This window comes from Urocitellus parryii, chromosome 8, assembly GCF_045843805.1.
Source record: "Urocitellus parryii isolate mUroPar1 chromosome 8, mUroPar1.hap1, whole genome shotgun sequence".
NCBI classification, from domain to species: domain Eukaryota; kingdom Metazoa; phylum Chordata; class Mammalia; order Rodentia; family Sciuridae; genus Urocitellus; species Urocitellus parryii.
In genome coordinates this window covers 33,736,656-33,752,334 of record NC_135538.1, presented here as the reverse complement: position 1 = coordinate 33,752,334, position 15,679 = coordinate 33,736,656, and positions in this window count along the sequence as shown.

The window sequence follows — 15,679 nt, the reverse complement described above, 5'->3', positions numbered from 1 at the left end:
AAAAATTAGAATTTTGAAAAACTTTTGATTGGTTTGGTTTGGGATTAAATCAATGGGCCCTCTAAACTGAGTTATGTCCCCAGCCCTATTTGTTTATTTATTTACTAATTTAGGCAAGGGGGATTGATCCAAGGGGGGGTTTACCACTGACCTACATTTCTGCCCATTTAATATTTTATTTTGAGGCAGGGTCTTGCTAAATTGCTGAAGCTGACTTCCAACTTGCTATTCTCCTGCTTCAGATTCTTAGGTCACTGGAATTACACATTCAGCTATTTTAATTGTTCTAATCTTGACACAATATATTGCTAAACTTCTGAGACTGGCCTTGAACTTACGATATTCCTGCATCAGCCTTTACGTTCACTGGGATTACAAATGTGTGCCACCACCAACTAGAATTTCAGAAAACGTTTTTTGTATCTACTGCTGTGAATTCGATTGCTTTCCAATGTGTAAAAACTTTTCTGATAAATTAGGTGGTGATATAACAAATGCAATGTTAATATATTGTAGAATGACATGTTTTAACATTTAGAAGATCTGGATAACTCTATAGATCAGTATTTTCCTAATGACCAATGCATGATCTTAAAAAAAATTATACTTAGAAAAAAGAGCCATTGGAAGTGGAAGGCAGACCAGTGGTTTTTAATGTAATAGTATGAATAACTCTTTGACAGAATTTCAAAAAGTACATAACAATTTTCTTTTAATAGACTACTAGTTATCAAGTTTTGGTATAATATAAAAAAATAATATTCTTGGTTCTCTGAAAAAATTTAGAATCTATCTCTTTTTTCAAACCTAATACCTGTGTGAGACTTTCTTCATATACTAACCCAAAACAATATAGCACAATAGATCAAATCAGAAGCAGGTTGAAAATATATATGTGTTCTTTTAAAGGGGACATTCAAGAGATTTTTTAAAAACATAATATACTACTTTAATTTTTTTGTTTTTGAAAACCTAGTTATTTTTCATAAAAATATTATGTTAAACTGTAATGGGTTTATTACTGTCATTTTGTAATAAATATTAAAATTTTTCTCATTTTCAGTTTCTTACTTGGTAAATATTAATAGATAGAACTCACATAATAAAAAGTGTCTGGGCTGGGCATAATAGCACATGCCTGCAATCCCAGTGACTGGGGAAACTAAGCCAGGAGGATCAAGTTCAAAGCCAGCCTCAGCAACTTAGTGAAACCCTAAGCAATTTAACAAGACCCTCTCTCAAGACAATGCATTAAAAAAAAAATAGAGCTGGGGTTGTCGCTCAATTGTTAAGTGCCACTGGGTTCCACCCCTGGTACCAAAAACAGTCAAATAAAATTAAAATTGCTTGGATTCCTCAATACTTCTTGTTGTAAGGTGGCCCAAGATCATAAACATTGGAATTTAAAAACTGTTCATTTAGTCATCTATTAATCTCCAAATGTTTATAGCTGTCTCTCTGTGCTTCAGGTATTCTCCTTTTCTTATACAACACACGCTACACGGGCTGGGGCTGTGGTTCAGAGGTAGAGCACTTGCCTACTATGTGTAAGGCACTGGGTGCGATCCTTAGCACCACATAAAAGTAAACAAGATAAAGGCCTTCTGCCCATCTGTAACTACAAAAGAAAATTATAAAAAAAAAAAAAAATCACACACTGTACTTGCCACATTGTTCCATTTCAGAACATTTAGAACTCTCTTATTCTTCTGGCTACACATTATCTCCTTGTAAAAATTTACTGTAATTTTTCCACCAACACGTTATTGATGAATGTGTAAAGCAATTTATTTTTCATATAGACAATGCCACAGTGAATAATACTGTACCTATATAATGTTACAACTGAATGTAGAAAGGTCCATAGGACAGAAATATAAATGTTGGTCAAGGATGAAGTGTGTTAGTAATTTTCATATATGCTGAAAATGTATAAACTCATGCACTTTTTTTTAAAAAAAAAGAGTAAGAAATATATCTCAACATTACAAAAATAAGTTATGTCAATGTTATAGTTGTGGTGAGATAAATGCAATGGAATTGAGTGCTAAGTATGTATACTTACATGCAATTTACATGATTGGAGGCAAAACTTGAAATTTTAAAAAGTAAAATTAAATTGTAAAGTCTATTGTAATATGTAAGATGTAATGTTCAGTACCCTGCATGATGAACATAATTTAGAAGTCATACATTTTTGGCATTTGTGTGGCATATGGTTGAAACAATTCGGCAACTTTGGTTGGAGGCCTTTAAGCAGCTGGCATTGACTGCATCAATGAACACGAGGTCCCAGCATATTAAAATTCCAATTTCATGGTGGCCAGTGGAGGGGGAGGATGCTTGTCATTACAGAAGTAAGATTTCAGAGCTGGTGGAGGTAGATTCCAGGCAAAATCCGTTGTGGACAAGTCAGACAAGTTCTTGACTTTTTGCTTGGATTTTGTAGGGAAGCACTTGCAGTTCATAAATATGGGCTCATAGTAACAAAATGAAGCAGCTTATTCCTCTTTTATTTTGGGAGGTACTGAGACTTGAACCCAGGAGTGTTCTATCAAGGAGATGCATCCCCAGCCCTTTTTATTTTAAGACTAGATCTTGCAAAGTTTCTGAGGCTGGTCTTGAATTTGGGTTCCTTCTTTTTTTGTTGTTGTTGTTCTTTAGTACTGGGGAAGAAACCCAGGGGCACTTAACTTCTGAGCCACAGTCCCAGTCCCTTTTAGTATTTGTTTTGAGGCAGAGTTTTACTAAATTGCTTAGAGCCTTGCAAAGTTGCTGAGACTAGCTTTGAATTTGTAATCCTCCTGCCTCAGGCTCCAGAACTGTTGGAATTACAGACGTGCACCACCATGCCTGGAATTTGGGTTCCTTGGCTGTCTCGGTCTCCAGAATGGCTGGGATTACAGGCATGTACCACTGAGCCCTGTAGGGAATAGATTTTTTTTTTTTTCAAAAAAGATCTTAACCTTTTAAAGTAATTTTTTAAAATTATTGCAATGTTTAAATGTGTTCCCTAAAAGTTCTTGAATTGGAAACTTGACCCCTAAGTCATATGTTGATGATACCTGGAGATGGGGGTCTCTGGGAGATCGTTAGATTTAGATAGAATACTAGAGATAAGGCCCCTATGATGGCTTACAAAGAAGAATTTGAGCTAGAATGCTTGTTCTGACTCACTATGATGGTACAGCTGGAAGGCCCTCACCAGCTGTGAACACCTTCATATTGGCTTCTCTGTTTCCAAAACCATAAGCTACATAAACCTCTATTCTTTATAAATTACCCAACCTGTGGTACTCAGTTATGGCAATAGAAAATTCCAGACAACAGTGATAATCCTCAGTAACACCCTTCCCTACCTCAGATAACCATCACAATTTGGGGGAGTGCTTAATTATTTTTGCTCATTAAAAAGTGTTCCACATCTACCATTCTGTCTTCACGTGTCAACTGAAATAGCTTCCCCACTAGGAAATCTCATATGGTTCCCTAAAATGCAACAAAATTCTTTTCCTTCACATCCCTATAGGACTTTGAAATTTCTCTACTGTAGCATATATTATGATATATTTTAATTGCTTGCTTATTGGCAATGTCCCCGCGGTATTTTACATCTAAAGAAAGCGAAGCTGTGACTTATTTTATGCTTTATTCCCAGAACTGAATCTAGCACCTGACATAAAGTAGATACTCCATTAATATTGGTTAAATTAATGAATAAATGGGACAATTTTGGCTAGAATATGGGGTCTGAGTGTCTCATCTTTTTTTTCTTTTTTGGTACCAGGGATTGAACCAGGGGCACTTTACCATTGAGTTTCATCCCTAGTCCTTTTTAATTTTATTTATTTATTTATTTGTTTGTTTATTTATTTATTTATTTATTTTGGTACTAAGGATTGAACCCAGGGGTGCTTAACAACTGAGCCACATCTTCAGCCCCCTGCTGCTTTTAATTTATATATGACAGCAGAATACATTACAATTCTTATTACACATATAGAGCAGAATTTTTCATATCTCTGGTTGTATACAAAATATATTCACACCAATTCATGTCTTTATACAAGTACTTTGGATAATAATGATCATTACATTCCACCATCATTTATAACCACATGCGCTCTCCCTTCCCCTCCAACCCCTCTGCCCTATCCTGAGTTCAACTATTCCTCCCTCGGTCCCGCTCCCTAACCCAATATGAATCAGCCTCCTTATATCAAAGAAAACATTTGGCATTTGTTTTTTTTGGGGGGGATTGGCCAATTTCACTTAGCATTATTTTCTCTAATTCCATCCATTTACCTGCAAATGCCATGATTTTATTCTCTTTTATTGCTGAGTAATAGTCAATTGTGTATATATGCCACATATTTTTTTTTTATCCATTCATCTATTGAAGGGCATCTAGGTTGATAAATGGGCCAAGGACCTGAAGGCACACTTCTCAGAAGATAATGTACAATCAATCAACAAATATATGAAAAGATGTTCATCATCACTAGCAATTAGAGAAATGCAAATCAAAACCACTCTAAGATTTCATTTCACTCCAGTCAGAATGGCAGCTATTATGCATACAAACAATAATAAGTGTTGTCAAGGATGTGGGGAAAAGGCACACTCATACATTGCTGCTGGGACTGCAAATTGGTGTAGCCAATATGGAAAGCAGTATGGAGATTTCTTGGAAAATTGGGAATGGAACCACCATTTGACCCAGCTATCTCCCAGTCCTTTTTATACTTTATTTGGAATCAGGATCTTGCTAAGTTGCTTAGGGCCTCACTAAGTTGCTAAGGTGGGCTTTGAATTTATCATCCTCCTGCTTCAGCCTCCAGAGCTGAGATTACCAGTGTTTGCCACTGTGCCACCGTCACTCCACCCCCTCCACCCCCTTCCCCTTTTTTTTTTAATTTTTTTTTTTTTTAGTAGTCACCATTATTAAGACTGTATTCTATGCACAATGTGAAGTGCTTGGCAAATGTGGTCATTAATCTCAGCTTTTAAAAATTCTGCAAGAGAGGTATTACTAAAATAATAAAAATTAAAATATTTAAGCAATTTATCCAAAGTCATACAGTGAATCAGAGAGCTAAAGATTCTACCTTGGTCTGACTGCAGAGTCTGTGATTTTTTTTTTTTTAATTTTTAAATATTTTTTATTTTTATATGACAGCAGAATGCATTACAATTCTTATTACAATTCTTATTTTGAAATAGGATCTCACTAAATTGCTTAGGGCCTGGCTAATTTGCTGAGGCTGGCCTTGAACTTGTGATCCTCCTGCCTTATCCTATGAGTTACTGGGATTGCAGGCCTGCCCCAGGCTCTGAAAATTCTAATTTAAAAATCTTGAGTGGGGCACAGTCGTCCACACCTATAATCCCAGCCTCTTGAGAGGCTGAGGCAGGAAGATTGCAAATTCAAGGCCATTTTAGGCAATTTAGTGAGACCTTGACTTAAAAAAAGGGGGGAAGGGGGGCTGAGGGTGTAACTCCATAAGAAAGCATCCCTGGGTTCAATCCTTACTACCAAAAAATTAAAAACAAATTAAATAAAAAATAAAAATCTCAATTATTCTAGCAACTACTTTAAGCAGTACTATCCTCACATTATCTGTTTTACTGTTTTTTATAAAATTTCTAGCAATACAAATACACATAGTATTTCCAGTGTAGATATACTATGGTTCAATATAGTGTAGAATGCTATTTTCTCTTCTGTTTTTTTTCTCCCTTCTCCAATGGCTTTGTGCTATTTGCCTTACAGGCCATCAATAGCACCTTGGACCTAAGAGTAAGAATGAATTCTCCAAGAAGCAAAGGTTGGATCACGTGAGAAAATTAGCAGTCAATAAAGCCATATCATATACATGATGTAGCCCAGAAAAAAATGTGCTTTAATGGTACTGTTTTTTTTTTCCTTTTTCTTTTTCTTGATTCCTTGTGTGTGTGTGTGTGTGTGTGTGTGTGTGTGTGTGTCGTGCTGAGGATTGAGCCCAGGGGTACCCTACCACAGAGCTACATCCCCAGCCCTTTTAATTCTTTATTTTGAGATAGGATTCTTGCTTAGTTCCTGAGGTTGGTCTCAAATTTATAATCCTCCTGCCTCAGCCTCCTGAGTTGCTAGGATTATAGGCATGTGCCACTGTGCTCTGCTTAATGGTACTGTTAAGGTACTATTTTCTATAGTTTGACTAAATTTGTTTTTTCTTTTCCTTGGTTTATAAACATTCTCAAGCTAACTAAGAAAATAGACTTTCGGGATGTAGGAAAACTTATCATTTTCTTTTAATTATCAAAAAACGTTTTAAGGCCAGGTGTGGTGATGCATACTTATAATCCCAGCTACTCAGGAGGCTGAGGCAGGAAGATGGCAAGTTTGAGGCCAGTCTGGGCATTTAGCAAGTCCCTATCCCAGAATAAAACTCAGAGGTCAAGCACTAGCCTAGTACAATGAGGCCCTGCATTCAATACTGCAGTAACAACCATAGCCACTTACCGTAAGTCAATTTATAAGGAGCAAGGATAAAGAGAGAAGGAATTTACTAAAGAACAGAACTCCTAGAAGGCAGGTCGCCTATGTTCCCTGCCGATCCTCATTGTTCTACAAGACCCTCGCTGTCACCATCTGGAAGACTTCTCTCGCCCTCTCATTTAGCAAGACCTCATGACTCTGTGTTCTCCGCATCCTTCACTCTTTTCCCATATGTGACCATACCTGAGTGGTGTGTCTTCTGATAGAAAATGGGGTTCTTGGCGTTAGCCCTGGGTTTTCTCCTGCCACCTGGGACAGTGATTCATGTACATGATGTTTTCTAGAGGTTTGTTGAATGCCTGTGTTCTCTTAACAGTGTCTTGCCCCTGCTTTCCATATGAAATTGTAATAGAGGGAACAAGGGTACTCAGTGTGAAGGAGAAAGCTAGATAAAACTCTTAAAAATACAGAAAAATACCAGGTACAGTGGCACACACCTTTCCAGTGTAGACACTTGAGAGGCTGAGGCAGGAGGATCCCAAGTTTGAGCTTAGCCTTATCACTTTGTGAAACCCTGTATTATAATAAAAAGGGCTGAGGATGTAGCCCAGTGATAAGTGCGCCTGGGTTCAATTTCCAGTAATCCCCGCCTCTCAAAAAAGAAAAAAAAAATCCCAGAAACGTGCCAGTTGTGGTGGTGCCTATAATCCTAGTGACTTGGGAGGCTGGGGTAGGAGGCTGGCAAGTTGGAGGCCAGCTTTTTAGCAACTTAGCAAGACCCTCAGTGACTTAGTGAGACCCTGTCTCAAAATAAAAAATGAAAAAGAATGGGGATGTGGTTCAGTAGAAAAGCACCCCTGGGTTCAATCCCCCAAAGAAAAAAGAAAAAAACAGAAAAATTTCAGCAAGGGTAAGAAGATTTACAAGAAGATAAAGATCATTCCAAGAATATTATGACTTAACTGTGGGTCAAGTCTTGACATGAACACTTAGAAGTTGATAATCTTGGGTGGATGATTTAGCTTCTCTAAATATTAGCATATTCATCTGTAAGGGGGGGGGGTTGAAAATTGTAGCTACATGCATTAGGAAGAATTATAAGGCTGTTCCCAATATTCCCCAATGAGTGTGTACCCTCTGTGTAATCCCTTCTCTCTGTGGGAGAGATCTATTGCAGTTTTACTCTGTGACAAAGGTGAAGGGATTTTACAGATGTGATGAAGGTTCCTAATCATTTGACTTTGAATTTATAAAAGGGTGATTAGTGTGAGTGGGCCTGACCTAATCAGGCAAGCTCTCTAAAGCAGGTCGAAGGCTTCCCTGAAGGGAGTCATTTCAAGGGAGAGAGATTATCCTGCTGGAGTTTGAGAAACAAAGTGGTATGTTTTGAGACACCTATGGATAGGATTACATGGCAAGAGCTGCAGGATCCTTTAGGTCCAGAGAGCAGGAAGCCCCCATGTGATAGTCCACCCTTGGAAATGGAGTTTCACAACAACTGTGTAGCTTGAAACAAGACTCCAAATCTCCCCCGACCCCCACCCCAACATTCTTTTCTCTTTTTGCAGTCCTAGGGATTGAACCCAGGGCTAGGCAAGTGCTCTACCACTGAGTCACATCCCCAATCCTGAGTCACTGTGATTACAGGTGTGTTTCATCATGCCCAACAAGGACTCCAAACCTCAAAGGAGACCTTGTCCGCACCTTGACGGACACAGTGTGTGATACGAAGCAGAGCTTCTACAGAGCTGAGCTCTGGTCTGAACCCTGACAATGGAGGCTTTGAGAAAGAAAATTGTGTGCTGCTTTGGGCAGATATCTGTTATATAGCAGCACATAACAATGTACTATCTATTTTCCCTATCAGGAAAATTTATAATTTATAAGCAATTGATTCTAGCTAATGTTATAGAAAGAAGCAGAATTTATTGGAACAAAATTTGGTATGTCATAATATTGAAGGAAAACTTCAATGATTGGTACTTGAGGATCCTAGGAATAAGGGCAACATTGAGGTTGTCATTCAGAAAGTTCAATGTGTGCTCTCTGAAATAATCCACCTACACCATTCTTGCCACTTTCTCCATGAATCAAATTCTCCCGACACAGTCTAGTTGGCCTTATTGTCATCCTTGTCAAGAAGCTTGAGAATAGAGGGGCCCTGCAATCCCACAGAGGGAGAAAGGGAGTTTCCTAAAGGGAAAGTGTGATTCTATCATTGAGAGGAGAGGAAAGAGATTTGGGGTGGGCACACACAAACAAAATCACCCTGCTGGCTCCTAGAGCTAATTCAGAAAAGACATGAAGCCAGGTGCAGTGGCACACACCTGTAATCCCTCAACTTGGGAGGCTGAAGCAGGAGGACTGCAAGTTTGAGGCCAGCAATTTAAGATCCTGTCTCAAAATTTTAAAAATAATGAAAAAGGATTAGGGATGTAGCTCAGTGATTAATCCCCCTCTTCCCCCCCCCCCACTTCCCACCTGAGTTCAATTCCCATTATATTAAAAAACAAAAGAAAATGCATGAGATAGTAAATGCAAAAAATAAAAAGCAGTTTTTGGCACATGGTAATCACTCAGCAAATTTTAGATAGCAAAATAGAAACCTCTGGTTCTGAAGATAAAGAGACAAATTCCATCCTGATGAGGGCAAAACTTCCCTAACACTCAGGAAGACAGGCTTAAGTGCCTGCTGCTACCTAGATGACTTATAATTAAGAAGTTATCAGAGGTTAGGAAGTTATAGATTTCCAAATGCTATCCACACCACTATTTGTTGCCATGTACTCAAGCCAACCAACCATGAGATAGACTCCTCCAGATTCCAGTGGACCAGGGTGGAAGCCCCCTGTGAGCGGCTATTCCTCTTCATCCAGGACTCTTAATGGTGGGTACATAGTTCTCACTGTAAATACACTGGGTGTACTGAGGCCAGCTTGTTCATGTTTGAATCATGGTTTTAAATTTGAAATTTTAGAAAACCCATAATATCTGGCCTACTCACAAGTGGCTTTATCTCTAAAATTGACAATATCTTTCAGTTCCTGGTATTGGGTAATGTATTTGTGAGTTTTCCATGTTTTTGCTTTCTGGTGCTGGGGGATGGAACCAAGGGCTTTGTGCATGCTAGGTAAGCACTCTACCATTGATGTATACCTCAGTCCCTTGCTGTTTTTTTTTTTTTTTTTTGGAAGTGAGGTTATTTCCCAGCTGTGTTGCCAGCTGCTGTTGGTCGATACATCCATTTTGGGGAAGTCCTATCTGTCAGGTGGTATCATTTCCTGGCCTGGAACATCCTTGACGGCTGGGGTTAATGTCCATTCTGTTATGTTCTACTCCCCAAGTATTTATTGAACTCCCATTACGTGCTATGAACTGTATTAAGTGCTTTGATAGATTAAAAAATGAATAGATAAGACAGAGCTTCTGACCTTAGGGTATTTTATTATCTTAAAAGAGAGACAAACGTTACGAGAACCAGACACAATACAAAGCAGGATATGACAGGTGCTAAAATAGTTACAAAGACAGAAGCAAGCTTTACATTTCAAATGTGGCTACCTGGAGTTTTTCTGGTTAAGGTAAAATTTGTGCCCTTCCTGATTTTATGTCCCTCTAGGAATAGGAAACATTCTACTCATTTTTTTTATTCCCAATGCCTAGAACAGTCCCTGGTCCTTAATATGGACAAGTAAATGTGAGTCTAAAGATTGTTTAAATGTGGTAAAGCAGACACATAAAATGTTGTTTTGACCATTTTTATTTTCCTTTCTTTTTTTGGTACTAGGGATTAAAACCTGGGGCACTCAACTACTGAGCCACATCCCCTATTTTGTATTTTATTTACAGTCAGGGTCTCACTGAGTTGCTTAGGGCCTTGCAAAGTTGCTGAGGCTGACTTTGACCTCATGATCCTCCTGCCTCCCAAGCCAGGAGCCCTGTGTAACCACACCTGGCAGTGTTTTGACCATTCTTTTGTGTGTTTATGTGTGTGTGTGTGTGTGTGTGTGTGTGTTGCTAGGGATTAAACCCAGGGCCCTGTGCATGTGAGGCAAGCACTCTACCAACTTAGCTATATCCCCAGGCCTTGATCATTTTAAATGTGTACTTCAGTGTCAAAGAAGTACATTTGTATTATTGTGCATCATCCACCTATAATTTTTTTTCCATCTTGCAAAATCATTTTTTATTAAATAATGATTCCTTATTCCTCCCTCCTCCTAGCCACTGAAAACCACCCTTCTATTTTCTGTCTCTATAAAGTTGCCTCTTCTAGGTACCTCACTTAAGTGAAATAGCATAGTATTTGTCCTTTTGCAATTGGCTTATTTCACTTAGCATATTGTCTTAAAGGTGATAGAATGGGCCAGAATTTCCTTCCTTTTTAAGGCTGATTTTTATTGTATGTGACAGTCACACAAGTACATGCATAACATGCACCACCTTTTGTTTACTCTTTTGTATTAGTCAGCTTTTTGTTGCTGTTACAAAATACCTGAGAAAATCAACTCAGAGAAGGAACAATTTGTTCTGGTTCATGATTTCAGAGATTTAGTCCATAGTTGCTTGACTCCATTACTATAGGCTGTGGTTAGGCAAAAGTCATGTCAGGGAGCATGTGGTCCATCAAAGCTGCTCAGCTCATGGTGATTAGAAGCAGAGGAGAGAGAGGAAGGGTCTGGGGTCAAGATACATCTTTCCAGAGCATGTCCCCAGTGGCCAACTTGCTCCAACTGGGCCCCAGTTTCCACCACCTCCCAGTAGTCCATTAGACTATGAACCCATTAATGAAGTAATCCATTCAGGAGATCAGAGTCCTTGTGATCCAAACACTTCCCCTAAGTTCCTTTCTCTGAAAATTTCTCTGAATAAGCATTCAACACATGAGCTTTTGGGGGACTCTCTAGATCAAAACCAGAGCACCATTCATCCATGTATGGACACTTGGGTTGTTGCCATCTTTTGACCATGATAGATACTGCTGATATGAACATGGATATACAAATTATCTGTCTGAGTGAGCTAGAAATGTTGATAGGTCAAGGCAGGAGAGAGCATTTTATATGTAGGAAATTTTTAAAAAGCAAAAACTGATGACAGTGCCCTGGGCTTGCTGTATATGACTTACTCATAAGAGTGGCCTGGGGGAAGATAGAAAGGTCAGTCTGTCCTTGAAGGGCACTAACACCATACCCAAGAGAAAAATTTTTTTGTCAAATTGGGACAAACCATTTAGGGGTCAGGGTAGGTGAGTAACATTACTGACTTGGTACTCAAGGAGGATAATTGTAGTAGCAAAGATGTAGTTATAAATATGGGGTAATCATCCTGGCAGGAGACAAAGTAGGGCAATGGCAGAGGAAATAGTAAAAGGAGTGAGGAAGGGAGTAGACATGTCATGGAGGTACAATCGATGGAATCTGTTGACTAACTGGATGTGGGTGGCAGGAAGGGGAGTTGTTAAATCTGCCTGAGAGCATGGCGACATTATAAACTGAGATGAGAGATGCAGGAGGAAGAAGCAGCAAGCAAAAACGAGAGTTACTATTTATTGGGCTCTTATGTGTTTGGTACCTCACTATATTATCTCACTGAATATTGATAATGACCTAGTAAAATGGGGATTATGGTATATAGGAAGAAACTCAGTTTATGTAGATGAAGCTGTCTAATGTACAGTTCAGTGGTAGAATTGAGATTTACCACCACAATATTCCCTTGTCTTCAAATACATAGAATATCCATATGGATTTGTTTCTCTCTCTGTCTCTCTCTCTGTCTCTCTCTTTGTACTGGGGATTGAACTCAGGGACACTTTATCACCAAGCCACAGCTCTTTTTATTTTTTTTTTTAATTTTGAGATGGGGTCTTCCTAAGTTGCTTAGTGCTTTCCTAAATTGCTGAGGCTGTCCTTGAATTTGTGACTCTCCTGCCTCACTCAGCCTCCTGAGTCACTGGGATTATAGGCATATGCCACCAAGCCCAGCAAAACCATATTCAGCTAGATTTATCTCTTAAGAAGTTGGAAATTGCACATGCCTCAGCGGCTTGGGAAGTTGAGGCAGGAGGATTAAGAGTTCAAAGCCAGCCTCAGCAAAAGCGAGATGTTAAGCAACTCAGTGAGACCCTGTCTCTAAATAAAATACAAAATAGGGCTGGGGATGTGGCTCAGTGGTCAAGTGCCCCTGATTTCAATCCCCAGCATCCCCCACAAAAAAGAGAAGTTGGAAATCCAATTCTTGAGATCCATTTGAATGCTTGCAATGAAAGTGTAGTCCAGTTCTTTACCAAAGAGTGAGTTCAAGGGGTGCTGGAAAAGTATGTGAGTTCACCCAGACGAAAATGTAATGTCAGAAGGGAAGATCAGAATTCAATTCCAGAAACACACTATATAAGTTCAAGGAACTCTAGAGACGCAAAGCCAATTGGATGGATGGATGGATGGATACATGGATAGATGGACAGATGGATGAACAGACAGATGCAAGGATATTTATTAGGGGACCCACTTGATTATGAAAACTCAGAAGTCCCATAAAGACCATCTCCAAACCGTAGACCCTGGAGTTCTGGGTCACGGCTCGGTTCAAATTGAAAGGCCTCGATACCAGCCAATGGTTACGTGTAACTCTCAGCCAGAGGCCCAAGGCTTGAGAGAGGCTGTGTGTGGGGTGATGGTCTATGATCTGGAGTACAAAGATTGGAGAGCCTATAGTTCTGATGTCCACAGGCAAAAGAGAAGGGTTGACCATGTTCCAGGAGAGGCAGGAAGTGGCCATTTTGTTCTATCCAGGCCCCCCACCCCCGCTGATTGGGTGGTACCCACCACGTTGAGAGTGGATCTTCCCCACTCAGTCCTCCCAGACTCTATGTCATTCTCCTCTGGAAAGACGCTGACCAACACACTCAGAAGTACTTCTTTACCTGCTCTCTCGGTAATTCTTAATCCAGTCAAAAATTAACTACCAAACACATATTTATCAGGAGAGAGAGAAAAAGGTGGGGGGAGGGCTGGCCGAGGGACCAGAGAGCCATCAGAACAGGGAAGTGACAAGGAAAGCTGCCTGAGAAGACAGTTTCAAGAAAGGGATGAGTCGGCACCGTGAAATGCTTCTAGAATCTGAAGTAGGAAGTGGACTGTGGCCACTAGGTTGGGCATTTAGGAAGCCATCAGAGACTTGCCACAGAGCAAAGGACACAGCTCAAGGTCCATGCACTGAGAAGTGATTTAGAAAGTCGGGAAGGGAAGAAAGGGCTTGTGAGCTCCTGGTTCAAGAAAACTGGAAGCAGAGGAAATTATGGTTCAGTATTCAGAGGGATGTGGGATTCAGTAACGGTGATTTTTTTTTTTCCGTTCTTTTCTTTTTTTTTTCCTTAGGATTGTGACAATCAGAGCATGTTTTGGGGGCTTTGGAGAAAAAGTCAGTGGAGAAAAGCAGACTGAAAATATTGGGAGACTGAGGAAAATTGATGGAGGACGAGAGAGTACGATCCAGAACACACTTAAAAGCATAGCCTGGGAGAAAAGGAAAGGATATCCTTTTCCTGAAGATGGAAGAGAAAGAGCTTAGAAGCTAAAGGGAAGAGTTGGAGAAACGTATGTGGAAATGGAGGCCACCTTGTAAGGCTATGGTGGCCTCAGGTGGAGGCTGGCCTGGAGATTAGTAAACAGCTAGTTTGAAGAAGAGGGAAACAAGTAGGCTTAAATGAATAGTTTATCTAGTTTTACTGAGGGCTCCTCTGAGTTAGTATTGTTGGTAGTGAAGCCAATCAATAGGGACAGTAAGGAAATCTCTGTGTCTCTTTCAGACCAATACATTTTTAGACTTTCCTGAAATTCCATAGAGACACCTGATTGGGTTTGGGTATTTCCCAAACCTTCTTAGCCTATTTATAGATGCTTAAGTTAGATCAATCTTCACTGATTTCGTCAGTGCTATGCTGATTTTCACCAGTTTCATTTTTCACTGTCAACAAATTCTAAGGGCACACACACAGAGCACCCCCGCCACCCCCATGTATAGACACTGGGCAAGAACCATTTTTCTTCAAGAGGCTGTCATTTAAAGATATTGAGAAACTACTGAGATATGATGAAATGTTTGAATATTGTATTTCAAAATTTTGTTCTTGAAAGATGTCAAGCCCATTGAGAAACCTCAGTTTATAAACCTTTCTATTGATTCTAGTTTCTGAAATAGTACCAAGTGCAAGGCATAGCTAGTATAATTTAAAGTAACAGATTGTCTTCTTCTCTTACATTGACATTCCATTCGGCATTCTATGTGAACAAAGTAATGTTCCAGAATTTTTTTTATATATACAGTTACATTTACTGTATTTATGTGACAAATTCAATTCCAGGTATAGGTATTAGCAATTGGAACCATGCCTCAGTTACCTCCCTTATGAAAGATAATGTAGGAATGTTATAACAAATATTTAGTTAAAAAACTGAAAAGGGCTTTGAAAATGTAAAAGTGTAATATAAATGCTAAATAAAGATAATATATTCTGAACAGCAGGCTTCTTTGAAATAGGGCCTATGAATTCCATTAGCACTATCTGTTTACATGCTTTTAGGAACTTTTAGGAGGATGTTACCCATGAACATGCTTTGTGACATGATGCTGTGGCCTAATAACCAGCCGGGAAAGGGGCAAGTAAAATAGCAACGTAACAGTTCCCATGATAATTCTGTAAAGTACTTAATATGTGTTTATTGCATGCTTGCCATCCATATACAGGGAACAAAACTGGCAAAAGTCTGGGAAAGGACCTGAAGAGGCATTTCTCAAAAGAAGACATACAAATGGCCAACAGATACATGAACAAATGCTCAACATCACTTACCACTAGGGAAGAGCAAATTAAAACCACAATGAGATATCACTCACACCTGTCAGTATGGCTATTGTGGAACACAATGGAGGATACGTGTTGGCAAGGATGCAGATTATATATTGTTGGGGGGAAATCTAAGTGGGTACAGCCATTATGGAAAACAGTATGGAGGTTCCACAAAAAACTAAAAAGAGAACTACCATATGATTCAGCAATCCCACTTCTGGGTATGTATCGGAAGGATTTTAAATTAGTATGCTAAAGAGATATCTGCCCTCTCATGTTTTGGTAGCACTATTCACAGAAGACAAGATAGAGAGTCAACTTAAATGTCCATTCACCAATGAATGGAT